The sequence below is a fragment of the Terrapene carolina genome, unplaced genomic scaffold (assembly GCF_002925995.2).
Source record: "Terrapene carolina triunguis isolate 2854851 unplaced genomic scaffold, T_m_triunguis-2.0 Scaffold231, whole genome shotgun sequence".
In the NCBI taxonomy this organism is placed as follows: Eukaryota; Metazoa; Chordata; order Testudines; family Emydidae; genus Terrapene; species Terrapene triunguis.
This window is the reverse complement of record NW_020664582.1, coordinates 1,153,115-1,162,402: the sequence shown is the minus strand read 5'-3', so window position 1 is coordinate 1,162,402 and position 9,288 is coordinate 1,153,115.

The following is a 9,288-nucleotide window of genomic DNA, read 5'->3' as shown; positions in this document are numbered from 1 at the left end:
GGGCCAGCTTCCTGCCGCGGCCCCGCTTCTTCCGGGTTCAGGCCCCTTTCCGCTTCCGGGTGAGGCGGGCAGGGTCGTGCGGCTGCCATAGCAACGGGGCGCCGCCCGCACCGCCCACCGCGCGCCTTAGGCCCCGCCCTCTCCTGCAATGCCCTGGGCGGGGCGCTGTCTCCTTGCCTGGATCAGCTCAGCGCCCTGCCCCCCAGGGGGGTGGGGGCACATGGCACAGGCCACTCCCCCTGGCCTGGGCTGCAAGGGATTGTCTGCCCCCCACCCTCGGTGCCAGGCGCCCAGCCCAAGCGCTTCAGGGCCAGGCCCCAGGCGCTCACGAGGGTTTCACCACGTGCCCAGGTGGGGTTCTGGCCCCTGGCCCCGCTCTGAGCCACCGGGGGCCCGGCTTCCCAGCGTGTCCCCCCAGCCACCCCGCTGACAGCGGAGACTCTCCCGCCACCTCGTGGGTCCCGTCTTTGCCCCAGACACGAGGCCCGTGGCCGGGAGTCAGTGCGGAGAGGAGCCTGCGGATTGCTTTTATTTGACAAGAGCAAAAGCACATTTCCGGGTCTTAAGCAACCAAAGCGTTGACGTTAACAACAGAATGTGGAGCAATAGCACGTCCCTCCCGCGCCATCTTCCCCTTTGCATCTGTCTTCTTCCTCACCAACCCCCCCGCCCCGCCCTTGCGTCTGTTCCCCCTCATGCCTCGCCTCTTCCGCACCAATCCCCCACCCCATAATCTATACTCTCCTCTCTACCTTATGTGGCCCCCCATAACTGTAGAATCTGAACACCGCACAATCTTTCAGATATTCCTCCTCACCACACCCCGGTGAGACGGGCTGGTGCTATTATCCCTATTGTACAGATGGGGAACGGGGACACAAAGAGACGAAGGGCTAGAAATGTAAAGGTCTTTAGCTACCTAAAGAAATAAAAAGGAGTGGCTAAGAGAGGGAAGTGGGGGAGGAGGGTGTGGAGGATGGGAAATGAGAAGGTTATAGGGTCTGATCCTAAACCCAGCAAAATCAATGGCTTTTTCATAGGGAAGTGAAGGGATCTTGAAAATCATCACTCCCGTTGGGCCTTATGGGGCTCGGCTCTTTTGAGAATTGCACCAGGGACCTATCTGCATCTGTAGGCACCGATGTACCTTTACAAATCTGGCCCTAAATGACTTGCCCAGGGTCACACAGGAAGTCTATGGCAGAGCAGGAATTGTCACCGGGTCTCCCAGGCTAACATGCTAACCCCTGGACCAGGGGTAGGCAACCTATGGCACGCGTGTCGAAGGCAGCACACGAGCTCATTTTCAGTGGCACTCACACTGCCCAGGTCCTGGCCACCGGTCTGGGGGGCTCTGCATTTTAATTTAATTTTAAATGAAGCTTCTTAAACATTTTGAAACCTTATTTACTTTACATACAACAATAGTTTAGTTATATATTATAAACTTATAGAAAGAGACCTTCTAAAAAGGTTAAAATGTATTACTGGCACGTGAAACCATAAATTAGAGTGAATAAATGAAGACTCGGCACACAACTTCTGAAAGGTTGCCGACACCTGCCCTGGACTATCCTCCATGCCTTCCTTACTAATTCCCATTCAAGATCCCCCTGCTTCCGTCTCTCACTATGGGGCTGATCTAAAGCCCATTGACTTCATTGAGTTTGGGATCAGACCCTATAACCATCTCGCTTCCCATTCTCAACAATCCTCTTCCCCCATTCTAATCCCGCCACTCCCCTCTTTCAGCCACTCCCCTTCATTTCCATAATGTTGGAGCAATGCTTTGGAAATGTAAAGGGCTATAAAACTGCTAAGCATCATTATTATTCCTTCCTCCATCGTTCTGCTGCTCTCCCACCGCCAGACCCATCAGAGAGCAGTGTCCCCTTGTTGCTGAGGCCTCCAGCATTACAAATCACTCTCAAAATAGTATGTTTAGGCGACAGTTTAAATGGTGTGATTTGCAGCAGAAGAGGCAGCAGCACCCCCGAAGCATTAGGAATAAACCCCTTCCCCCATTTCCTGACTCCTACCAGTTCAGCGTCCCTGCAAAATGCACTGGGCGATCGTTCTGGTCACAAGAGATGACTATATATTTCCAGGCGCTCTTTTCCGCCATGTACTCGCAGTCATTAGGGTATTCCCCAGAGAGTCTGCAATTAGTGACCCTGAATTTACTGATACTCTTTTTATACTTTTGGCCCTTTATGACATGCACTTTCCCCACGGTGCACGTGGCATCGATAACCTCCTCGCGAGCATGAATGAATGTGTTGAGTTTTTTACAGCCATCTCTAGTCATTGCGATCCGTTTGTTTCTCATTTCACTATTACATGTGTTGTGGTCTATGGTGTCCAGCAAGGTCAAATGTTTCCGTCTGAAGGCCATGGGGTTCTGAGCGCGAGAGATGCTGAAGACAGACGTAGCAATGAATAACAGACATATCAGAGACATTCCCTTCAAAGCCATGTTGCTTAGATGGACCTACATTAAAAACAAAGACACAAAGGGATGGAGACCCAAGGAAGGACTTCATAGATTTACAGATTTTAAGGCCAGACGAGGCTATCTTTCATCTAGTCTGAGCTCCTGCATTGCAGAGGCCATAAAATTTCACCCAGTGGATTTTTGCATCAAGCATTTAACTTCTGGTCAAACTAAGAGCTTATCTTTTGGACATCCGATCTTGATGTAAAGATCTTAAGCGATACAGAATCTACCACATCCTTTGATACCTTGCCCCACAGGTTGATTACCCTCCATTAAAAATGTCCACCTTTGACTTCCCACTAGCCTTAAAATGTCTCGCTGCTGCTACACCAGTGCAGCTTCACTGGCGACAGCAAGGGCAGTAGACAAGGCCTTGGCAGCCACAGGCAATTTTACCGTGTGTTATCTAGTATTGCTGTCAGCAAAGTTAGATGATAGCGTGGCAAAATCGCCAGCACTTTGTTCACACTCAGGCTCCCATCCATCATTGCTACCCTGCTACCTGAAATAGTAGGAAATTCTATGGATAAAAAGCCAAGTGTTGAGATAGCTGCAGAATATTATTTGCAGAGCACCTGTGAGACAGTCCGTGCTCCAAGTTGCTTACAGTCTAAGACTGACATTGCTAATACAGTATTGCTGGCCATGTCAGTGCCTAAATAGACAGACATAATACAGAGCAAAAACAGCGATGGAGGCTGTTCATCTTCGACCCGCGCCGCTTCCCGCAGCCTCCATTGGCCTGGAACGGCGAACCGGGGCCAGTGGGAGCCGCGGTCGGCCAAACCTGCGGACGTGGCAGGTAAACAAACCGGCCCGGCCCGCCAGGGGTGCTTCCCCTGGCAGGCTGCCGGCCAAAGGTTGCCGATCTCTGGACTAGCCATACTATAGAGGTCTGCAAGACTGGATCAGCATCAGCTTGTTATTTTTTTGCACTACTGCATGTTCTGGAATCGAAGTTTACAAGGCTTGCTAGTTTCACAACCACGAGCTTTGGTAGATAGTGGTACAATTAATGACAGGATGGCTGTTGCAAAGCTGTATTTTGTAGGAATGGATATAAATGGTAATTCCTAATCATTAGGTATTAATTGACTTGCTGCTAAATGCATTGAGTGACTACATTCCCGCGGAACATGGAAACATCCATAGAGGCCTACTTTGTCCCTTCCAAGAAATGTTTGAAGCAAACCCCTCCAACCTAGAAACCAAGTATTTAATGATTTCTCAGACCAGCAGTTTAGGAGAGTCTCCTTCAGATTTCTTTCAAGGTGTCACATGAAAAATCCTTACAAAAATTCAAAGATACATTTATCTTATTGATGATCAGGAGCTTTCATGAACAATATCATATGTGTATGTAGCATCTGTCACCCACAAGGATCCCAAAGCACTTTGCAGTATATTCAGGGGAACCGCTGAATTCAAAACTAAAATGCAGCCACCTCCAGCCTGAAACATGGTAGCTACTTAACACTGCACAGCAACTCTATACAATGTACACAAGTCAAACTGCAGGGAGCAATTTAAGCCTCCATCCTGCAAAGGCTTAGGCCTGTACTTAGCTTTTATGCACTCTGATGTGTCCCATCAACATCAATGAGATTATTCGCAGGGCACAAAGTTAAGCATATGCATTTATCTTTGGAGCCTTAGGTTGGCAGATTGGGATTATTTGAGCTGGAATTTGGCCCTGGACACCCCTGTTCTTGTGGCAAGTGAAACAGAATCTATGATACGAGCACATATCCAGGACCTCTGTGTTGTATGAAAGTTAAAAGGATAATTGCTCTCATATTTAAATGGGATTTAGCTGAAAGAAATACAGTATATAACTTCCCAGGATGCAGTGTTTAGCAGGAAAAGGTAGAAATACTTTGAACTATTTTAGACTTTTAGAGCTTGGCGGGAGATGAGGGGAGCACAGGGAACAGATTTTCAGAAGTTTCGAATTACTTTCTTCTTCTTCAAAATTAGCTATAAAAAAAAGCAATTTTAGCTTTGGCACCCAGAGGCCAGAAAGCATGAATGAATCAGGCCTCCTGAGTCTGTTCTATTGGCTAGAAGCACCTGGGGTTGTTTAAAGGGCAAAGACATGTATCTGATTGTGCACTTGTATCCGAATTAGAACTCTTTTGCCCCGGTAAGAGTGCAGGATTCTCTGACAGGTGCAGGGATTCTGAGTGGTGCTGGAGTCAGAGAGCTGTCTGAGAACTCCATAAACTGCTGATTTTGATCTCTATCACCCTGCTGCTGTTTAAAATCTGGTCCTTACTTAAGTGCCTAAATGGGAGTTGAGCGGTTTGAAAAATCTGTCCCAATCCCAAGAGCATATCACATGGAGAACTCCCAATGGACATGGACAATTCTTTGTGCAGAGTGCTTAGACCCCAGGTTTACATAATAGGGCTGGGAGCACAGAAGAAAATACAGTTCACTGAGGGGAGAGGTCGTTACTGACCTCGGAACCAAATGTAGGAGTGGGCTGATAAAGTTTGCGGATGACACAAAGTTGGGAGGCGTTGCCAACTCGGAGAAGGATCGGGATATTCTGCAGGGAGACTTGGATGACCTTGTAAATTGGAGTATCAGTAATAGGATGAGATTTAATAGTGAGAAGTGTAAGGTGATGCATTTAGGGATGACTAATAAGAATTTCAGTTATAAGCTAGGGACGCATAGGTTAGAAGTGACTGAGGAGGAGAAGGACCTCGGAGTCCTGGTGGATCGCAGGATGACTATGAGTCGGCAATGCGACGTGGCTGCGAAAAAAGCTAATGCGATCTTGGGATGCATAAGGCGAGGTATTTCTAGTAGGGACAGGGAGGTGCTGCTTCCGTTATACAAGGCGCTGGTGAGACCTCACTTGGAGTACTGTGTGCAGTTCTGGTCTCCTATGTTTAAAAGGGATGAACTGAAACTGGAACGGGTACAGAGAAGGGCAACTAGGATGATCCGAGGAATGGAAAACCTTTCCTATGAAAGGAGACTCGAGGAGCTTGGTTTGTTTAGCCTAACCAAAAGAAGGCTGAGGGGGGATATGATTGCTCTCTTCAAATATATCAAAGGGATAAATACCAGGGAGGGGGAGGAATTATTTCAGCTCAGTGCTAATGTGGACACGAGAACGAATGGATATAAACTGGCCGTGGGGAAATTTAGGCTTGAAATTAGACGAAGGTTTCTAACCGTCAGAGGGGTGAAATTTTGGAACAGCCTTCCGAGGGAAACGGTGGGGGCGAAAGACCTCTCTGGCTTCAAGATTAGGCTAGATAAGTTTATGGAGGGAATGGTTTGATGGGATTACATGATTCTAATCAATTAGGCAATAACGGCCATCGCTGGTAAAATGAGGGTCTGGCTAGAGATTCTTGCCTGAATGCTCGGGGTTCTGCTGATCGCCATATTTGGGGTCGGGAAGGAATTTTCCTCCAGGGTGGATTGGCAGTGGCCCTGGAGGTTTTTCGCCTTCCTCCGCAGCATAGGGCAGGGGTCGCGAGCTGGAAGATTCTCTGCGACTTGAAGTCTTTAGATCACGATCTGGAGACTTCAACAGCAGAGCTAAGGGAAAGTGGGGGGGTCAGCTTTTGTGGCCTGCATCATGCGGGGGGTCAGACTAGATGACCATATTGGTCCCTTCTGACCTTAAAGTCTATGAGTCTATGAGTCTATGAGAGAGGAAGTTGTCCAGACAGAGAGGCAACACAAACCTCACTTTAATTAAACATTCTAGTCACTGCTTGTTCTGCAGAAATGCTTTCACTTCCTTCTCATGGGCTGCGGCCATAGGATCTGCCTCCTGCTATTATGCCTCAAGGAAAGAAACAACCCAACTTGTTTACCAGTCTCCTCAATCAGATCTGCTCAATCAGAAAACTCTCTTCTTTCTCCATTTAAAGAACAGACAGAAACTCAAGTTACTCACAAGTTACGTTGTTCTTCTCCAGCTGCTGATGGTGATCTGAAATAACAAACACCTTAGGGTTTAAAAGAAAATTGTACAAATGGCTTATTTTTCCTCCAACTCATTATTTTTGAACCTGCTTTGATTTTGCTCTAGTCTTAAACTTCATTTTTGAAGTATTTTGACGAGATCTAATCCTTAGGTTAATATATTCATAGTGATTTAAAACAAAACCAGAAACCCTTATTCCCAGTGGAGTGGGGTTTGCACTCTGAATCAATATTGTCCTAACCTTTAATTTAGTAAAACACTTGGGTACAGATTGCTCAGTTTTTCTTTTCAGGTTCTCTTACCAGCTTTGAAATGGGTCTTGAAATGGATTGACAGGCTTTTGTCTGTAGCGTCACTCAAGCTTCTGCATCCTCTGCTGAAATGCTGTTTTGTAACTTCTGTGAGCAAAGTGAGTCAGTTAATTGGCGCAGATATCCCTGCGCCCTCCGCTACAGAAGTATACTTAAAGGACTATATTTTCTCTTTCTCCAGCAGTGGAAGAACGCTACTGTTCCAAAGCTTTCCTGAATCAGATCCTTGGTCTTTTTTATAGTTCACTCATATCAACAGGGTCTGAATTTAAAGTGCAGACTTTGGGAGGGAGAGAGAGGGAATATAAAGTTAAATCTACTGTTAGAGGGATTTCCCTCAACCCTCACACTTCCCTGGTTCTTGTCACGCAGACAACAAGCAGCAAAAGACCAGAAGTCCAAAGTGCAGACAATGCGATGTTTCTTGGGGTTAGTTTGCAAGCAACCATATTCCGAAGCCCATCACACCAGTCGGGCTTATCTCTATACGTCCACAGAGTCTGTTCCCCAGTGTCCCCCTTCCCAGCTCTGACTCCGCAGAGTGTTTACCCTGGGTCCCTGTTCCCCATTCCCATTCCCCCCCCCACCTTAGCAAACATGATTCCAATTTCTCTTCCCTCCCACTTCCTGTTTGACCCCAGCTTACATAGTAATATTCTCAGCTATCCCTTCACCAATCATTTTACTGAAATCTATCTAACCAATCCTAACATATTGTAACATAATTCTCTAACCAATTATATCCCACTACCCTAATTAACTCACACCTAGCAAAATTAATTATACAGCAAACAGAAACAATTAGAGAACCAGACAGATTAACAATAGAAAAGTGGGGGCCATAAAGATAAAACAATACAGAAATGAGGGTTTCACAACCACAACCATTGATAAGTGATTTCTTGCCAGACAGGAGGCTATCAAACGAAGTTTTCTTTAACCACCTTTATCTGGTGGTGAGGGGCACTATCAGGACAGGATTGTATTCCTAACAGCCCAACACCACCTTATTTCAATGTGACTGGTTTGGGATGTGAGGATGTGACCTACGCTTCCCAGTTTATGGCTGCCCTTGTTGCTTAGCCAAAGGCCTTAACCTAAGAACAAGGCCTCGGACTATCCTAGTGAGAGAAGGCCCATGCACAGGCAGACTTGTGATTTGGATTCTTTGTTTTATACCCCTGGTAACTAGCTAAGTGATAAAAATACACCTAAGTTCTTAAAGTATAGGCCTGTACAGGCAGGCCTGAATCTCTCTATTCTAACATCTACAAAGATCAATCTAGGACCAAGAATCCAGATCCAATTTATAATATACAAATAAAGAAATGGCCACATTTTTGACCCAGCCTTAACTGGGCTTTCATTTCTTTGCCCACAAGTTTACAAGTGCAAACTACTCAAAGAGAAGTTATCAATGGTTCACTGTCAAACTGGGGGGATGTACCTAATGGGGTCATGCAGGGATCTATTCAATATTTTCATGAATGACTTGGATAATGGAGTGGAGGGTATGCTTATAAAATTTGCAGGTGACACCAAGCTGAGAGGGGTCGCAAGCACTTTGGAGGACAGTATTAGAATTCAAATCAACCTTGACAAGTTGGAGAATTGGTCTAAAATAAAGAAGATGAAATTCAATAAAGACAAGTGCAAAATACTACACACTGGGGAAACAAAGCAAATGCACAACTACAAAATGGGGACTAACTGGCTAGATGTGGTACTGCTGAAAAGGACCTGGGGGTGATAGTGGATCACAAATTGAACATGAGTCAACAGTGTGATGCAGTTATGAAAAAGGCAAATATCATTCTAGGGTGTATTAACAGGAGTGTCATTTAAGACATGGGAAGTAACTGTCCCGCTCTACTCAACACTGATGTGGCCTCAGCTGTTCGTCTCCCTTCAACTCCAACCTGGTGTCGCTTTTGTAACAATCAAACTATTTGTGGGGCTTTACGCCGGTGCCTGTCCTCAAGCATCATCCTGGTTGCTATGGGAAAGAGGGCTGTGCTGAGGTTGGAACTATTGATCCTAAGGATATCTTAACAAAAGCTGCAGCACAAGATCTCCTGCCCCTGCCTCGTGGCCTTACTCACCATGGCTGCAGCAGCAAATCGACTCTTGCAGTAGCCAGGGGTTCTTCGTATGTTGTGGCTTGCAGGGAAGTGCATTGAGCATGGGCAGTGGGTATCGTAGGCAAGGGGAGGCTGTGCCTCCCAAAACAGCCTACCGTGGCCTCTCCCCCAGGACAGCGTGCCTCCTGCAGGGACTCGGGGCCGCCTGGGCAGCTGGTGCTGGGCCGTGCTGCCTGCCCAGCGCTCCGGGGCTGGCCACCCAAGCGCCGGGACTGGGGGCCACCCGGAGCCCTGGGGCTGGGGGTGCGGCGACCGCACTGCCCGGCCACCTGAGCACTGGGGCTGGGGGTGCGACGACTGTGCCGCCCAGCCGCCCGAGCACCAGGACTGGGTGCCGCCCAGGGCTGGGGGCGCAGCGACCGCACTGCCCAGACACCTGGAGCC